Source organism: Eutrigla gurnardus, assembly GCF_963514095.1.
Source record: "Eutrigla gurnardus genome assembly, chromosome: 24".
Classification (NCBI taxonomy): domain Eukaryota; kingdom Metazoa; phylum Chordata; class Actinopteri; order Perciformes; family Triglidae; genus Eutrigla; species Eutrigla gurnardus.
The window spans coordinates 12,935,063-12,955,377 of NC_139935.1; the positions used below are offsets into that span (position 1 = coordinate 12,935,063).

The window sequence follows — 20,315 nt, forward strand, 5'->3', positions numbered from 1 at the left end:
ATTTTGGTGCTGCTCACTGCCAGTCATGTAACCTAGCCTAGCAATGTAGGCTAGGCTAGGTTACATGGTGTGCATGGCTAGCTACAACGCTGCCGCAGCCAGGTTGTTTATTTATTCTTTATTCGTTGTATTTGTGTGACTGTTGTGCCACCGCGGGGTTGCTTCTTTATTCTTTATTTTGTTTGTGTGACTGTCGTGCGTCGGCCTTACGAAATATGCTGTTTTGCACAGTCTTACTGAGCGATGGGGTGGACGGTCCCTTTCTATAGAACAGAATGTATTTTCTCACTCCTCACTTCTGGGCACCTACGAGTGCAGTCACGTAACCTAGCATAGCAATGTAACCTGTGCAAATTGTGTGCATGGCTAGTTACAACGCTGCTGCCGCCAGGTTGTTTATTTATTCTTTATTCTTCATTGCATTTGTGTGACTGTCGCGGTGGCTGCCGCCAGGTTGTTTCTTTATTCTTCATTCTGTTTGTGTGACTGTCGTGCGTCTGCCTTACGAAGTAAAAGCTTGCTGTTTTGCACCGTCTGTGATGCGGTGGCGTCTGCTGGTGTGTGGTATGACGGGGACCTACGGTCAATAGATCATACTTTTGATAAGCCTAACAGTATTTTGGGAGAACTTTTCATAATGCTTCTCATAGTGTTAAAATGTTTGTGTCTCCTAGTGCACATTGATCGTTTAAGGCAGTGATTCCCAACAAGGGGTATATGGTACATATACCACCTGAGGTGAGCAAGCAAACTGCAGGGGGTATGTGGATAAATTAACGAATGTGTGCAGCATAGTCATTGCATGAGTGAAGGGGTACTCATGGTGTGACAAAAAGGCTTAAGGGGTACGCATGTCAAAAGCAGTTGGGGAAAAAACCCACGCTGTCACACAGCGCGCTTACATTTTTCCCCGTCAATACCTGGTGGTGGCCTGCTCTTGGTTAAAAATGCCCGGCCTGAAAAATTTCCCCAGTCCAGCCCTGGGCATCGGAACAAGCAATATTTCACTTTGCCGTTATCACTGCTAAGGATGCTCTTATAATTTTGCTTTCACTTTGTTTCTTTTTGACTGTAAATATGCTTCCCCCTCCAAGATGTGCAAATAATGATTGAATAAATAAATAAAAAAATTTATCACAAAAAAAAACAAAAACTTATACCGGTATTTTACTTGATAAAATAAGACAATATATGCACTCATATGTCGTTATAATGTTTTATAACGTATAAAAGTATTTGTAGCTATTAATGTGATGCTCCTCATTTTCCAGCCATATTTTTCCGGCCCCTAATTTTGGATCATTTCCATCAACCGGCACCTTAATAAGTCACTCTCTCCTTTAATCCTTGAAAACCTTGAATACACTCAGGTTGAACAAAAATGTTGAATGCAAATATAATAATTGCAGACTGCTTGCTGTGCCAGCTGACTTAATCCAACTGCACCAATACACCATCCCACGCGTCTTGTCTGTTTAGGGTTTTTTCGGTGGGTACCACCGGGCCTGAAAAAAATTCTAGGGGAAACACTGAGAGATATGTTGAATATGTTGAATTACCAACAGCTGACAGCTTTCTAGATAAGTAAGAATGAAGAAAGTAAAACAACCACATTGCATGCATCTTTGTCATGACGTCATCGCTTCTAGAGCTCCGTCCATATCTTTGTTTCATTTCACGGAGCGCTGCCGCGCCGTTATTTCTGCGTGCGCTGCTGTCGCTGTTTCTGTGGTGAGATTGTGATTCAGAAAACTTAACTGTTCATCAGACTTCATGTGTCAAAAGCATCCGTTTATGTGGGCAGGCCAAGACGAGGAGGACGAGATTTCCTAGTGTTAAAAACACGTTTCTAAAAAAACATATACTCATTTCATTACATACATGTATACATTCCAATAGTACTGATTTGTTTACTATTCTAATTATATTCGGTTCCAGAAGTTCGTTCCAACAGCCCTAAAACATTCTAGTAGTTTTATTATAATTCCTTGTTATTCAGAGACCATGAACATGTGCATAAATATGCAAATGTGTGTGCAATCATTTATGGACTTTCACCGTGTCTGAAGTCAGCGCGTCTGTCGATCCACTCGCCGCTATTTAAGTTTCACTATCAGTTGTGAATCAGTTCATTTCTCAATGTTTCTAACGTCAGATTGTGTTTGGAGCTGCTCATCACATGGATTCTTGTGGGTCATTTGATGACAAAACTCAGAAAAAACGTATCATAAACATCTTCGACATGACTATCAATCACTGTGTGTGTGTGTGTGTGTGTGTGTGTGTGTGTGTGTGTGTGTGTCAGCCCCGCCCCTCTGATAGAGAAGTGAGACGCTGGATGAAGCGGGGTCCGTTAATTACACTAAAACACAGTAGAGACTCTCAACGTGTTTTTTCTCTTTTCTTTCGACAAATGCTTATAATGTTATATATATATATATATATATATATATATATATATATTAGAGAAAACAAAGACTTTTATGAATTCAATGAAATTCCGCATTTTACAGTTGTTTACATTTTAATTGTCAAAATATGTGATTCCATCATAGGGCCCTAATCGGCACGCCCCAGTTTGAAAACCACAGTCATAGATGATGTCATAGATGATGTCACTGAGGGGCTTACCTGAGCAGGTGAGATTCAGGATGGAGGAAGAGGAATCTGATCTTGCACACTCCCTCAGAGTGGATCCAGAATGAACACAGTCAGACCTGATCCTCCACACAGGTCTTCTTGAGGACTCCTCTCTCCATCCTACAGAAACAGCAGAGCCACAGTCCAGCTCTCTACAGGCAACAGCTGCTTTCTTCAGGGTCCAGTCATCGCCATACACTGGTCTCCAGTCTCCCTGATGTCTCACCTCCAGTGTTCCAGCACAGCGACTGGCTCCTCCCACCAACCTGACAGGCTCTGAACAGAAAGAAGAGAGTCGTCAGTCAAAGAGCAAAGTGAGTTTGATGAGAACAGAAATGAACCAGATCAAAGCTGCAGCTCCTCTTCTACCTGAGCAGGTGAGTCCAACAGCTTTGCCAGGTGAGCAGGTGTTTCTATCTGAGCCTGAGCTTCTACAGTCCAGGAGAGCAGACTCATGGCCTCCACACTGGAACTCTTTGGTCCACGTTGGAGCCCCCACGTCTCCATAGAGCGCCCCCTGGAGGACTGAAGGAGCCCCACAGCAAAGCTCCCTACAGACCACCTCTGCATCCTGCTGGTCAAAGTCAGCTTCACACACTGAGGACCACCACTGGTTGGACTGGTTGGACTTCACCTCCAGTCTGCCTGAGCACAGACTAGTCCCATTCAGCAGCCTGACAGAGTCTGGAGAGATGATAGAAGATCAAATAGAGAGAGAGAAAAGACACCAGACACCAGAGAAAAAGATGTCATGAAACTATTCAGTGATTCAAACTGGACTCAAAACAATTCCACCATCAGTTCATCATTTACAGTTTTTCTCAATTGCTTTGCCACAATTCTCAAAAGATAATGAATATTTTCTAAACAACATGTGTAAACCTCCAAACCACTGGCCACTGCTTCACAACAGATTATCATTTCTCATTCTTTTAGACAAATTGCAAATGTTTTAGCACATATATGCAAATGAGTACAATTATCTACAATTTGCACAATTAATGATTGAACATATCTTGCTGATCAAAACTGATTATGTTGCTTCTCAGTTGAATAGTTGTTCTCTTCAAAACATGTATGAATTCTTTCATGGTTTACAGTCGTTTTACATGAATACAAATACAGGAACCGTTTCCATGGAAACGTGAGTGCAGTGTGTAATACTGTAAAAGAAACTTGTACTGATGAAATCAGCATGTGGATAGTATTCAGTTTAGTGTTCAGTTCACTGGACAAACAGAACATTCTAGTAGAGGAAACATTCAGGGTCAACTAAAGAAATAGGACAAACCTGAAATGTGGATATAAGGAACATTTCCAGGCTCCACTGCCGTCCTGAAAAACATCTAAACATTCTGGCCACCATTGTTTCCATGAGGTCAAAGGAACTTTTCATTTGGAGGGCAGAGACTTTTTATATGAGACACTAACTTTGTTTTGAAGCACGACTTCAATGTTTTGAGTGAGTTCTGACCTTTTGCAGGTGAGTTATGGTGTTGTGTTGGAACATGGAAGCTATTTAGACAAATCAGGTTCTGAGAATATTAACAAAGTTTCAAGAGATGAGCCAAAGAAATTGAAATAAACTGTAACACCAGAACATGTTTAGAACACCACAGCCTGCAGCAGTGTTACATCACATTTACATGAATACACTCTAACAACTGTTATCCATTGTTCAACACTTTCAATATGTTTTCAAGCAGAAACACATCATCATCTGCAGATCCTCTATTCTGTTCCTTCTGCTCAGAGACTCCACAAACGTTGCTCTCCACACAGAGAAGTTACAACTTTGGATTCTCTCTTATCTTCCTGAGAATAAAGCTGTGTTTAGAAACGTGGTCTAAACCAATAAGAGACAGAGCTCGGGCAGGTCCTTGCCTCTGATTGGCTGTGGTCCTTTTCACTGCTGTAAATTGTGTCAGTTCGAAAAATGCGAGCGAGCTGAGCCGGTACTTTTCTTTGAAAATGAAGAGAGGCAGAAAGCCTGGCCCCAAGACAATTAATTAATTAATTAAAAAGCCCCAAAATATGCCTTCAGACAGGACTGGTTGAAGCAATTTCCCTGGCTGATGTACGATGAAGAAAGGGACTCAATGCACTGCATTTATTGTCGGGAGTGCGGTCAGAATATGGCCGGTAATAGTGCGTTTGTGGAAGAGTCTCTATGAAGGAGTGCGTTATTGTCTACTGCCGCATTTTGCATAAAGGGAGGCCGGTCAACATGTTAATTGGACATGTCGGGTGGAGCATGGACACACACAGTGTTTGAAGGCCCACATTACAGCATGAGACATCATGAATAGGAAATTGTATAGTAGCCTATTCCTAATATTATTAAAAATGAATAGCCTAAGTAAAAATATAAGTAGGCTAGGCTAAGATCACATAAACAGTTTTCCATTTGCAATCTATAGGCTAGTGACCTGTAGGATCTTTTTATTCTTGAGGAATTTATGCTGCCACAAAGCAAGCATTTGCTGCGTTTGGGCATCAGTGTGCAGATTGGCTGGAGAAAACGGGTGCTCTGGGTGCTGATGGTGCTGCAGTTAACCTAGGCCATAAGGGGGCGTCATTATGTAAAAGGAGAGCGATGAAAAGGTGACCTTTTGGTGTTAAAGGCGACCCGATGAAAAATGTGGGTGCACCTGAATTTTGTGCTGGTGCACCTAAAAAAAAAAGTTAGGCTCACCAGTGCAACCAATGCATAAAGTTAGTCTGGAGCCCTGTAAGGAGGTGTTCAGGGTGAAGGACTCCACGTGGGGGTGGAGATACTGACGAGCCCCCGACTGAGCTGCTCAGAGTTGTGGCCACTTTTGGTGCCTGCTATGGTGGCAACCAAAGAACCTGCTGGTGGAAACCAGCGGCTCAGAAAGCTGTGGAGCTGAAGAAGGAGTCCTTTCAGGCTGCTTGGTGGTCGGCCCAGAGGACTCCTGAAGCAGCACACGTGGAGGTTTCTCTCATACAGATATCTTGGTGCATTCAGCAGATATGTTGAATATGTTGAATTACCAACAGCTGACAGCTTTCTAGATAAGTAAGAATGAAGAAAGTAAAACAACCACATTGCATGCATCTTTGTCATGACGTCATCGCTTCTAGAGCTCCGTCCATATCTTTGTTTCATTTCACGGAGCGCTGCCACGCCGTTATTTCTGCGTGCGCTGCTGTCGCTGTTTCTGTGGTGAGATTGTGATTCAGAAAACTTTACTGTTCATCAGACTTCATGTGTCAAAAGCATCCGTTTATGTGGGCAGGCCAAGACGAGGAGGACGAGATTTCCTAGTGTTAAAAACACGTTTCTAACAAAACATATACTCATTTCATTACATACATGTATACATTCCAATAGTACTGATTTGTTTACTATTCTAATTATATTCGGTTCCAGAAGTTCGTTCCAACAGCCCTAAAACATTCTAGTAGTTTTATTATAATTCCTTGTTATTCAGAGACCATGAACATGTGCATAAATATGCAAATGTGTGTGCAATCATTTATGGACTTTCACCGTGTCTGAAGTCAGCGCGTCTGTCGATCCACTCGCCGCTATTTAAGTTTCACTATCAGTTGTGAATCAGTTCATTTCTCAATGTTTCTAACGTCAGATTGTGTTTGGAGCTGCTCATCACATGGATTCTTGTGGGTCATTTGATGACAAAACTCAGAAAAAACTTATCATAAACATTTTCGACATGACTATCAATCACTGTGTGTGTGTGTGTGTGTGTGTGTGTGTGTGTGTGTGTGTGTGTGTGTGTGTGTCAGCCCCGCCCCTCTGACAGAGAGGAGAGACGCTGGATGAAGCGGGGTCCGTTAATTACACTAAAACACAGTAGAGACTCTCAACTTGTTTTTTGTCTTTTCTTTCAACAAACGCTTATAATGATATATATATATAAATATATATATTAGAGAAAACCAAGACTTTTATAAATTCAATGAAATTCCGCATTTTACAGTTGATTACATTTTCATTGTCAAAATATGTGATTCCATCATAGGGCCCTACTCGGCACGCCCCAGTTTGAAAACCACAGTCATAGATGATGTCACTGAGGGGCTTACCTGAGCAGGTGAGATTCAGGATGGAGGAAGAGGAGACTGATTCTGCACACTCCCTCAGAGTGGATCCAGAATGAACACAGTCAGACCTGATCGCCCACACAGGTCTTCTTGAGGACTCCTCTCTCTCTCCTACAGAAACAGCAGAGCCACAGTCCAGCTCTCTACAGACAACAGCTGCTTTCTTCAGGGTCCAGCCACCATACACTGGTCTCCAGTCTCCCTGTCTCACCTCCAGTGTTCCAGCACAGCGACAGGCTCCTCCCACCAACCTGACAGGCTCTGAACAGAAAGAAGAGAGTCGTCAGTCAAAGAGCAAAGTGAGTTTGATGAGAACAGAAATGAACCAGATCAAAGCTGCAGCTCCTCTTCTACCTGAGCAGGTGAGTCCAACAGCTTTGCCAGGTGAGCAGGTGTTTCTATCTGAGCCTGAGCTTCTACAGTCCAGGAGAGCAGACTCATGGCCTCCACACTGGAACTCTTTGGTCCACGTTGGAGCCTCCACGTCTCCATAGAGCGCCCCCTGGAGGACTGAAGGAGCCCCACAGCCAAGCTCCCTACAGACCACCTCTGCATCCTGCTGGTCAAAGTCAGCTTCACACACTGAGGACCACCACTGGTTGGACTGGTTGGACTTCACCTCCAGTCTGCCTGAGCACAGACTAGTCCCATTCAGCAGCCTGACAGAGTCTGGAGAGATGATAGAAGATCAAATAGAGAGAGAGAAAAGACACCAGACACCAGAGAAAAAGATGTCATGAAACTATTCAGTGATTCAAACTGGACTCAAAACAATTCCACCATCAGTTCATCATTTACAGTTTTTCTCAATTGCTTTGCCACAATTCTCAAAAGATAATGAATATTTTCTAAACAACATGTGTAAACCTCCAAACCACTGGCCACTGCTTCACAACAGATTATCATTTCTGATTCTTTTAGACAAATTGCAAATGTTTTAGCACATATATGCAAATGAGTACAATTATCTACAATTTGCACAATTAATGATTGAACATATCTTGCTGATCAAAACTGATTATGTTGCTTCTCAGTTGAATAGTTGTTCTCTTCAAAACGTGTATGAATTCTTTCATGGTGTGAGTCATCACATGTACAATAGTCCGTTCAACTGTCTAAATGTGTCAGCATATATACCATGAATATCATTATGTACTATGGAGTATTTTCTAACGTCCACTAAACTGGTAAATTGTCTGTCAGGAGAAACTTGAACTTCACTAACCAATGAGGAGTTTGTCCCATCTTACATCAACCAATCACACGTCATCTCCAGTCAGCTGACAGGTGCTATTCATGAGTACGGCTGTTACCAAACATATTTATAGAGCTGGACTACAACAGAATAACCACAATGTCTGAACATGGAGGAACCTGCTCAGGTACATCATGAACAGGGCAACTGTAACCGTTTCCATGGAAACGTGAGTGCAGTGTGTAATACTGTCAAAGAAACTTGTACTGATGAAATCAGCATGTGGATAGTATTCAGTTTAGTGTTCAGTTCACTGGACAAACAGAACATTCTAGTAGAGGAAACATTCAGGGTCAACTAAAGAAATAGGACAAACCTGAAATGTGGATATAAGGAACATTTCCAGGCTCCACTGCCGTCCTGAAAAACATCTAAACATTCTGGCCACCATTGTTTCCATGAGGTCAAAGGAACGTTTCATTTGGAGGGCAGAGACTTTTTATATGAGACACTAACTTTGTTTTGAAGCACGACTTCAATGTTTTGAGTGAGTTCTGACCTTTTGCAGGTGAGTTATGGTGTTGTGTTGGAACATGGAAGCTATTTAGACAAATCAGGTTCTGAGAATATTAACAAAGTTTCAAGAGATGAGCCAAAGAAATTGAAATAAACTGTAACACCAGAACACATGTTTAGAACACCACAGCCTGCAGCAGTGTTACATCACATTTACATGAATACACTCTAACAACTGTTATCCATTGTTCAACACTTTCAATATGTTTTCAAGCAGAAACACATCATCATCTGCAGATCCTCTATTCTGTTCCTTCTGCTCAGAGACTCCACAAACGTTGCTCTCCACACAGAGAAGTTACAACTTTGGATTCTCTCTTATCTTCCTGAGAATAAAGCTGTGTTTAGAAACGTGGTCTAAACCAATAAGAGACAGAGCTCGGGCGGGTCCTTGCCTCTGATTGGCTGTGGTCCTTTTCACTGCTGTAAATTTTGTCAGTTCGAAAAATGTGAGCGAGCTGAGCCGGTACTTTTCTTTGAAAATGAAGAGAGGCAGAAAGCCTGGCCCCAAGACAATTAATTAATTAATTAAAAAGCCCCAAAATATCCCTTCAGACAGGACTGGTTGAAGCAATTTCCCTGGCTGATGTACGATGAAGAAAGGGACTCAATGCACTGCATTTATTGTCGGGAGTGAGGTCAGAATATGGCCGGTAATAGTGCGTTTGTGGAAGAGTCTCTATGAAGGAGTGCGTTATTGTCTACTGCTGCATTTTGCATAAAGGGAGGCCGGTCAACATGTTAATTGGACATGTCGGGTGGAGCATGGACACGCACAGTGTTTGAAGGCCCACATTACAGCATGAGACATCATGAATAGGAAATTGTATAGTAGCCTATTCCTAATATTATTAAAAATGAATAGCCTAAGTAAAAATATCAGTAGGCTAGGCTAAGATCACATAAACAGTTTTCCATTTGCAATCTATAGGCTAGTGACCTGTAGGATCTTTTTATTCTTGAGGAATTTATGCTGCCACAAAGCAAGCATTTGCTGCGTTTGGGCATCAGTGTGCAGATTGGCTGGAGAAAACGGGTGCTCTGGGTGCTGATGGTGCTGCAGTTAACCTAGGCCATAAGGGGGCGTCATTATGTAAAAGGAGAGCGATGAAAAGGTGACCTTTTGGTGTTAAAGGCGACGCAATGAAAAACGTGGGTGCACCTGAATTTTGTGCTGGTGCACCTAAAAAAAAAAGTTAGGCTCACCAGTGCAACCAATGCATAAAGTTAGTCTGGAGCCCTGTAAGGAGGTGTTCAGGGTGAAGGACTCCACGTGGGGGTGGAGATACTGACGAGCCCCCGACTGAGCTGCTCAGAGTTGTGGCCACTTTTGGTGCCTGCTATGGTGGCAACCAAAGAACCTGCTGGTGGAAACCAGCGGCTCAGAAAGCTGTGGAGCTGAAGAAGGAGTCTTTTCAGGCTGCTTGGTGGTCGGCCCAGAGGACTCCTGAAGCAGCACACGTGGAGGTTTCTCTCATACAGATATCTTGGTGCATTCAGCAGATATGTTGAATATGTTGAATTACCAACAGCTGACAGCTTTCTAGATAAGTAAGAATGAAGAAAGTAAAACAACCACATTGCATGCATCTTTGTCATGACGTCATCGCTTCTAGAGCTCCGTCCATATCTTTGTTTCATTTCACGGAGCGCTGCCACGCCGTTATTTCTGCGTGCGCTGCTGTCGCTGTTTCTGTGGTGAGATTGTGATTCAGAAAACTTTACTGTTCATCAGACTTCATGTGTCAAAAGCATCCGTTTATGTGGGCAGGCCAAGACGAGGAGGACGAGATTTCCTAGTGTTAAAAACACGTTTCTAAAAAAACATATACTCATTTCATTACATACATGTATACATTCCAATAGTACTGATTTGTTTACTATTCAAATTATATTCGGTTCCAGAAGTTCGTTCCAACAGCCCTAAAACATTCTAGTAGTTTTATTATAATTCCTTGTTATTCAGAGACCATGAACATGTGCATAAATATGCAAATGTGTGTGCAATCATTTATGGACTTTCACCGTGTCTGAAGTCAGCGCGTCTGTCGATCCACTCGCCGCTATTTAAGTTTCACTATCAGTTGTGAATCAGTTCATTTCTCAATGTTTCTAACGTGAGATTGTGTTTGGAGCTGCTCATCACATGGATTCTTGTGGGTCATTTGATGACAAAACTCAGAAAAAACTTATCATAAACATCTTCGACATGACTATCAATCACTGTGTGTGTGTGTGTGTGTGTGTGTGTGTGTGTGTGTGTGTGTCAGCCCCGACCCTCTGTGAAACAGACAGAGAGGAGAGACGCTGGATGAGTGTGGGATCAGTTTGAAAACCACAGTCATAGATGATGTCATAGATGATGTCACTGAGGGGCTTACCTGAGCAGGTGAGATTCAGGATGGAGGAAAAGGAGAATGATGTTGCACACTCCCTCAGAGTGGATCCAGAATGAACACAGCCAGACCTGATCCACCACACAGGTCTGTATGAGGACTCCTCTCTCCGTCCTACAGAAACAGCAGAGCCACAGTCCAGCTCTCTACAGGCAACAGCTGCTTCCTTCAGGGTCCAGTCATCGCCAAACACTGGTCTCCAGTCTCCCTGTCTCATCTCCAGTGTTCCAGCACAGCGACTGGCTCCTCCCACCAACCTGACATCATCAGGCCCTGAACAGAAAGAAGAGAGTCGTCAGTCAAAGAGCAAAGTGAGTTTGATGAGAACAGAAATGAACCAGATCAAAGCTGCAGCTCCTCTTCTACCTGAGCAGGTGAGTCCAACAGCTTTGCCAGGTGAGCAGGTGTTTCTATCTGAGCCTGAGCTTCTACAGTCCAGGAGAGCAGACTCATGGCCTCCACACTGGAACTCTTTGGTCCACGTTGGAGCCCCCACGTCTCCATAGAGTGCCCCCTGGAGGACTGAAGGAGCCCCACAGCCAAGCTCCCTACAGACCACCTCTGCATCCTGCTGGTCAAAGTCAGCTTCACACACTGAGGACCACCACTGGTTGGACTGGTTGGACTTCACCTCCAGTCTGCCTGAGCACAGACTAGTCCCATTCAGCAGCCTGACAGAGTCTGGAGAGATGATAGAAGATCAAATAGAGAGAGAGAAAAGACACCAGACACCAGAGAAAAGATGTCATGAAACTATTCAGTGATTCAAACTGGACTCAAAACAATTCCACCATCAGTTCATCATTTACAGTTTTTCTCAATTGCTTTGCCACAATTCTCAAAAGATAATGAATATTTTCTAAACAACATGTGTAAATCAGAACTTGGGAGAGGATCGGGAAATTCACTCGTAGAGGGGGCTTGTTCTCAGCTTTACACCCCATTATAAATAATAAAGCCTTTCTTCCTGGTTTAGTTATTAACCTATTCCAATGCTGGTACGATCTGGGTATCAAGATTGTCGGTGATCTGCTCGAGGATGGAAAATTGTTGTCTTTTGAACAAGTCAGAGCCAAATATGGCATCCCCTCTCAACATTTCTATGGTTATCTGCAGGTTAGACATTTCATTAATGGTCTCAACTTCTCTGTAACCCAGGCAATACACTCAACTTTCGACTCTTCTTTGTTACAGTTTCACGGCAATAAAAAAATGATATCGTATCTCTATGGAAAACTACAGTCCTTCAATACATTTAACATTGACAGAATTAAAAGCTTATGGAACAGAGACTTAGGGAGTGTATTTGGAGAGGAAGAATGGTCCGTAGCGGTAGAGTCAATAGGCAAAATCTTTCTGTGTAACAGGCTAACAGAGAGTCAGTATAGGATACTCCATAGATTGCAACGCACCCCCCAATCCCTTAATACTTTCTATCCTGGGTCCTCTCCCCTTTGTATCAAGTGCAAGACAGAGGTGGGGTCATATATACATTGCATCTGGAGTTGCCCTCTGATATACAAATTCTGGGAAAGAGTCTCACGGGAAATTAACTCAATTTTTGTTAAGAACATACAGATAAATCCTGGTTTGTTCCTGTTGGGTCTTTCAGGGGAGGGGCTCTCTCTGTCCAGAGTTCAACAAAAACTTCTGAACAAGCTTCTTCTTCTAGCAAAAAGATGTATTCTTTTTCAATGGATTAAGTCTAGACCTCCAACTGTGAACCAGGACAAAACTGAAATGTGGATATAAGCAGGCAAGTGCAGAGAGGGGGGGGGGGGGACGGAGGGTGCCCCTTTGCCCCTTGATGCCCAAAGTGCCCTTTTGTCAAAGTGATTTTTTTCCCCCCAAAGAGTGTGTGTGTCTGTGTGGCCCAAAATAATAATAAATAAAACAAAATAATAATAATTTAGATCTACCTGGTCGGTCGTGCCCTCACTCTGCCATCACTGCCCTGACGTGCCCAGACATGCCCTGCTGCTGAACGCTAAGCTGCTGGAGACGGACACTGCTCGTCTCGTGAAACCTCACTTTTTGGAGTAAACAACCGGTCCGGTGAGCAGGTTTTGCAGCGGTATTCGTTTGTGCACGGTCTATTCTTGCAAGATGACTGACGAAGTGAAGTGAGCAATGAGCATCCTTTGTGTTGTCCAACTCTGCACACACACCTCTCACAGCCATTAACCACACACAGCGTGCTGTGGGGGAAAAGTATGTCAGGCTTTTTTTTTTTAGTTTCTGTACGTTTCTCTTGTCATGGGCAAAGTGCATTAGAGAGATAATATGTGTTTTTTTACTGTCCAGCTGTTTTTTCCTATGTTTCTAGAGGCAATGAGGCAAAGACTATTTCACTAAAACTATGCGATATACATATTCACATAATTTTGGACTATTACAATATAAATACAACAATAATAGAAGAATTAGAATTTTGATTTTCTCAACCTCTCATTTAACAAATTAAATATAATATGCATACAAATTATATAACTTTTAGAACCTTGCTTTCTTGCGAAAAGTCGAGAGTCAAACTGAGTAAAAGCACAAAAATATTTAAGTACATGATTTCAATATCATTTAATTATTTTTTACTTTAATAATTTAGCACTAGGAATAATAAATGGATTAAATGGCTATACAGTACAATTTTTGAAAAGGTATGAAAGGTCACCGTGTGTGTGTGTGTGTGTGTGTGTGTGTGTGTGTGTGTGTGTGTGTGTGTGTGTGTGTGTGTGTGTGTGTGTGTGTGTGTGTGTGTGTGTGTGCGCGCACTGGCCATATATGAGGTGTGGACAATGACATGGTGTGTTGTGATTCCATGCTACATTCTTTATGAATATGGGTTTCTACCATTTAACCGGTTATATTGCAAGCTATGTTTCTGTATGGTGTTTCAAATTCATGCTCCATGTGCCCCCTTTCAACTTTGAGCACCTGCCCCTCCAAAGGTCTCTGCACGGCCCTGGATATAAGGAACATTTCCAGGCTCCACTGCCGTCCTGAAAAACATCTAAACATTCTGACCACCATTGTTTCCATGAGGTCAAAGGAACTTTTCATTTGGAGGGCAGAGACTTTTTATATGAGACACTAACTTTGTTTTGAAGCACGACTTCAATGTTTTGAGTGAGTTCTGACCTTTTGCAGGTGAGTTATGGTGTTGTGTTGGAACATGGAAGCTATTTAGACAAATCAGGTTCTGAGAACATTAACAAAGTTTCAAGAGATGAGCCAAAGAAATTGAAATAAACTGTAACACCAGAAGACATGTATAGGAGCCAAATGTGTTTGGTTGTGTTCTAAGGTTTCTGGTGTAATTCACTCATTGTGTGTGTGGGGTCGCTGTGCTGTCAGAAGGGGAGCTCAGGTGTATATAGGTGGCATTGTTCATTCTCTTTGTCAGGTTTTGACCCGGAAGGGCAAACAGTTTTTGTTTTCTTTGTTTATGGGCAATGCATAGCAATAAACCCACTATGTCGCAACTCAAGGGACAGCGTGGACATTCATTCAATGCGGTATGAGAGCGATATTCCGAAGTTAAATACCTCAGTAGCTCTAGTATTAGACTGAGCTCCTTTAACAACATGTTTAGAACACCACAGCCTACAGCAGTGACACACAGCAACATTACTGATGATGTCATAGATGATGTCACTGAGGGGCTTACCTGAGCAGGTGAGATTCAGGATGGAGGAAGAGGAGAATGATGTTGCACACTCCCTCAGAGTGGATCCAGAATGAACACAGTCAGACCTGATCCTCCACACAGGTCTGTCTGAGGACTCCTCTCTCAGTCCTACAGAAACAGCAGAGCCACAGTCCAGCTCTCTACAGACAACAGCTGCTTCCTTCAGGGTCCAGTCATCGCCATCCACTGGTCTCCATTCTCCCTGTCTCACCTCCAGTGTTCCAGCACAGCGACTGGCTCCTCCCACCAACCTGACATCATCAGGCTCTGAACAGAAAGAAGAGAGTCGTCAGTGAAAGAAGTGAAGATTCTGCTTTCTTTCTCTCTTGTTCATTTCTCTATTTACCTGTTGAGTTGTGATTTCCTTCAACCTGGAGTCCTGGAGAAACACAAACATATATATTGTTTTCATTCAATGAAATAAAATCAACAAACATGTTTTCAAATGATGTTGAAGAGAGCGAATATCTGGTCGATGTGACCACTGCTCTTTGAAAATCCTGTTTGTGTCCACTCCTGCATCCATCCTTCTGAGGACAAGCAGATGATGGAGGGAGACAGGAGAGAGACAGACAGCAGATGATGGAGGGAGACAGGAGAGACAGACAGCAGACGATGGAGGGAGACAGGAGAGAGACAGACAGCAGATGATGGAGGGAGACAGGAGAGACAGACAGCAGACGATGGAGGGAGACAGGAGAGAGACAGACAGCAGACGATGGAGGGAGACAGGAGAGAGACAGAAGGCAGATGATGGAGGGAGACAGGAGAGAGAGAGACAGCAGATGATGGAGGGAGACAGGAGAGAGACAGACAGCAGATGATGGAGGGAGACAAGAGAGAGACAGACAGCAGATGATGGAGGGAGACAGGAGAGAGACAGACAGCAGATGATGGAGGGAGACAGGAGAGACACACAGCAGATGATGGAGGGAGACAAGAAAGACAGACAGCAGATGATGGAGGGAGACAAGAGAGAGACAGACAGCAGATGATGGAGGGAGACAGGAGAGAGACAGACAGCAGATGATGGAGGGAGACAGGAGAGACACACAGCAGATGATGGAGGGAGACAAGAAAGACAGACAGCAGATGATGGAGGGAGACAAGAAAAGTTAACCATATCCACCTTTCATATGATGCAAACATAATGTAGGTGATATTAATGTAAGATGATTGCACAAGAGATTGACACTGATATGTGCTTTTGTTGATTCTTTTTAAAGAAAAGGCAGAGACTCAGAAAACCAATCCAGTGTGGCAGCATTTCAGCGAGACGACTCCTGCAGCACTGGCTGACACTTTTTCAGCACTTTACTTGTTCTACCTCACCTGCTGTTAATATTTGTTCAATTTGTTTATCTACTACTTGTTCTTGTTCTATCTCACCTTTTTTAAGTTCAATAAATGTTCCTTTTTAAATCTAGACTCATAACATTTGTTATCAGTGTAATTTTTAACATGTAAATTGAGGCAGCAAAAGTAGTATCGGCTCCAAATATCGGCTCAAGAAAATTGGCAGGCAGTATCGGTCATCGGCCAAGACTGATGATCAGAAAATCGGTATCGGCATCGGCCCTAAAAAATCCATATCGGTCGATCCCTAGTCAATATTGTTGATAATTGTTTCTCTGTTCATCATTTTCTCATCAGACATGGAAATATCCAAATCACATGTCATTACTAACCCTTTGCAATAATCAATCATTACTTTTGAAAATCTTCATGGAAAATTAGGTGAAAAGTGTGTTTTATGGTCACAAAGGTGACCGGTGGGATAATGTCTATGTTAGCATATTTCTCCTTCACAGTCTTATAAAATACTTCTAAAATGTAAAACTCTGTTTCTGGCAGCATCTCCATCATCACCACTAAAATCAAGGGTCGACAATACAAATGGCCTGGTGGCCCGGACGTACTTTTAAAACCGTCCGGGCCACCAGAACGCTCCAAGCACTGGCCCGATAGAGTAGTTCAGACCAGACGCGAAGCGCCGCGATCCTACGCGGCCGTCTTGTGCCGTGCAGCGATCGTTTCGGCGTCTGGTCTATTTTGTGTGCGAGCCGCGAGCGATCGCATCAATTCTGGCATGAAGTCACACAAAGAAACACGAGACAAACAGCGGATCGCGCGCGACTTTCTTGGGCGCACCGCTTTGTGGTGCTTTGGCGGCCGGTGTGAACCCGGTCGCTCGCTCACTGCTGCCGACTGTTGACACGGAGTTTCTGTTCCCGACATCAGTAATGTTTCTAAAACCCCCAGTACCCGGCCAAACGCCGGGCAGAAACAAAAAGAAAAGAAAGGCACCAGATGATTGAGAGAGAATGACAGGAATTATGAAAAGAAAAGGGCAAGAAAGTTCCAGCCACAGTGGTGAGACCGCGGGAGCTGCTGGGATATGACGAGGAAAAGAATGAGGTGTATTGTGAACTATGCAGGGCAATGCCCGCCTTTGCAGACAAGTAAGTTAGAGAAAAGTTGAAGTTTATGAACAGAAGTGTATGATAACGCATGCTGTGTAACTAAGGAGGCTTGAAAACACAGATCTGTAAGCACGTGTCCCATTTGTGACACACTGTAGATCGGCGTTTGAATTATTATTATATTACTATTAATAACTTGGAATTATTATGATACAATTATTTTAATAATCTAATGATAAAGTCTTGCTTGATAGATATTATAGTAGCTAGTTTTTTATATTCATGATGAATACAGGCAGGAGATGTGAGTTGTGAGGCGATGTAGAGAAGGCTGTTCTGAGCTGGTGGCAGTCAGGGCCCAGAAGCAGACGAAATCAACCAACTGAGGAGGAGATGGAGGAAGAACTGATTGTGCTTGAGTAATGCAGCACTGTTTGCACTTTTGATTTAAATATTTGCACATTTGGCAGGGGTTGGGAACCTACCAGACCTATTTTATTTGGTTGTATTTTTGACAATCTTCCATGTTTTAAACTCTGTTTTGTTGAGGTTTTGGGATGTACTTGCAGAATATTGACCATCATGACTCCTAATGGCTAATTCAAGTAATTTAGGAATGATTTCAGGGTGCATAGTTAACTTTGTAAGTTGGAATGTGAAGTCTCTAAACCATCCTATTAAACGTAGTAGGGTATTAACACATCTCAGTCATCTTAAAGCTGATATTGCATTCCTCCAGGAGACTCATCTCCGCACTGTTGACCAATATAGATTGAGAGGTGGATGGATAGGACAAGCATATCACTCCAACTTTGGTTCTAAAGCAAGGGGAGCTGCAATCCTAATTAGTAAGAATATTCCTTTTGTAATGTCTGGCACTGTATCAGACCCTTTGGGGCGATATATTATTGTAGTGGGTCGACTGTATGGACTCCCAGTTATTTTAGCTAACATTTACGCCCCTAATTGGGATGATCATACCTTTTTCACCAACACCTTCTCTCGAATCCCTAACATGGATTCACATCACCTCATTCTAGGTGGCGATACAAATTGTGTACTCTCCCCAAATTTAGACCGTAGCTCCTCTAGAACTTCATCCGAATCAAAGTCAGCACAAACGATTCAGCTTTTTCTTCAGGCTTATGGTGTAGCTGATGTCTGGCGTTTCCTCAACCCTACATCTAGGGGCTATTCCTTTTTTTCCCCAGTCCACAAAACGTTTTCACGGATAGATTATTTTTTTATTGACAGGAAACTCCTTCCAATGGTAACTGCCTGTGAATATCAGTCTATAGTTATTTCTGACCATGCTCCCTTGAATATGAAGTTACGCATTCCCAATGCAGACTCCAGCTATCGTCCATGGAGACTTAACCCCCTACTTCTCTCAGAAGATATTTTTGTAAATTTTATTAACGCAGAAATTAAATTATTTCTCGCCCACAATCAGACACCGGGAATGTCATCCTCCACAGTGTGGGAATCGCTGAAGGCATACTTAAGGGGACAGGTTATCTCTTACTGTGCAATGCGGAAGAAAGCTAACACCAAGCGCCTTAAGCAGCTGACAGATGATATTCTTAAACTGGATATGAGGTATAGCCACTCGCCCTCGGACGATATAATCAAACAACGCCTACTGCTTAAAACAGAGTTTGACCTCCTCTCAACGCACCAAGCAGAGAACCTAATTTTAAAATCCAGACATTGTTCATACGAGCATGGAGAAAAGGCAGGGAAAATTTTAGCACATCAATTGCGTCAGAAGACTGCTAATCAGTATATAACTGAGATAAGCGATGAAAAAGATCTAAAACATACAGAACATCTCGAAATAAACTCTTGTTTTTTCCGATACTACTCCTGCCTCTACTCCTCTGAATCACCGGAGAATGTGTCCGCATTAGATGAGTTCTTTTGCAATTTTGATGCTCCCAGAATAGATCCTGAGCTAGCCAAGGTGCTAGAGGATGATTTCTCCATCAAAGAGGTCGCAGAGGTGATTGGGAAGATGCAAAATGGCAAATCTCCGGGGCCTGATGGCTATCCATCAGAGTTTTTTAAGACATTTTCAGCAACGCTTGCCCCTCTCCTTTTATCAGTTTTCAAGGAATCACTCTCTTCAAATTCACTCCCTCCAACAATGCGAGAGGCAACCATTTCCCTTATTTTAAAGAAAGATAAAAATCCCCTACACTGTAGTTCATATCGTCCGATTTCCCTCTTAAATACAGATGTAAAGCTTCTTGCAAAGCTCTTGGCCCAACGTCTTGAGGTAGCTCTTCCTACAATTATTTCAGCTGATCAGACAGGCTTCATGAAAGACCGATATTCTTTCTATAATATTAGATGCCTTCTTAATATTCTTTATAGTCCCTCTCCATCTGACACTCCAGAGATTTTACTATCTCTCGATGCTGAAAAAGCTTTTGACAGAGTGGAGTGGGACTACCTTTTTTACACTCTTGAAAAATTTGGCTTCGGCCCAAAATTTGTGTCCTGGATTAGAGCTCTTTACTCCTCTCCGATGGCAGCAGTACGTACCAACAATAACCTCTCTCCCTACTTTAAACTGCAAAGAGGCACCAGACAAGGCTGTCCAATGTCTCCGCTCCTATTTGCAATTGCCATAGAGCCGCTTGCATTAGCTATTCGACAGGATATTGATATCAAGGGAATCAATAGAGGGGGATTACAGTGTAAAGTATCGCTTTATGCAGATGATTTGCTGCTGTATATTTCGGATCCTTCGTTAAGTCTCCCTAAACTGCTGGGCACATTAGAAAAATTTGGCAAAATATCAGGTTATAAAATAAATCTTCAAAAAAGTGAATTAATGCCAATCAACGTATCTGCAGAAAATATCTCTCTCAATTCGACCCCTTTTAAAATAAACACGAAAAAGTTTAAATATCTGGGAATTTGGGTTACACATAATTACAAAGACCTATATAAGGCAAATTTTTTGCCCCTGTTAGATGGTCTGAAACAGGACATTAAACGTTGGGATCTGTTGCCCCTTTCCCTGAGTGGAAGGATCAATACTATTAAAATGAATGTATTACCTAAGTTCCTTTATCTGTTTCAGAATCTTCCCATATTTCTGACCAAATTCTTTTTCAGCTCCATAGACAAACTCATATCAACTTTTATTTGGAACAAAAAAAACCCACGTATACGGAAATGCATATTGCGCAGACCACGTCTTCAGGGTGGCATGGCACTTCCCAATTTTTTGTTTTATTATTGGGCTGCCAACATTAGAGCACTGATGTTTTGGATGTCAGATATAGACGACTCAAACA

The 20,315-nt window shown here is 42.6% G+C and overlaps 1 protein-coding gene across 1 annotated transcript in view; it reads right to left on the reverse strand.

The window, feature by feature from the left end:
- Positions 1-20,315, reverse strand: part of LOC311010071 (uncharacterized protein) — a gene marked incomplete at both ends in the record, with an annotated part of 443,514 nt that overhangs the window by 255,303 nt on the left and 167,896 nt on the right. The window lies entirely within an intron of this gene.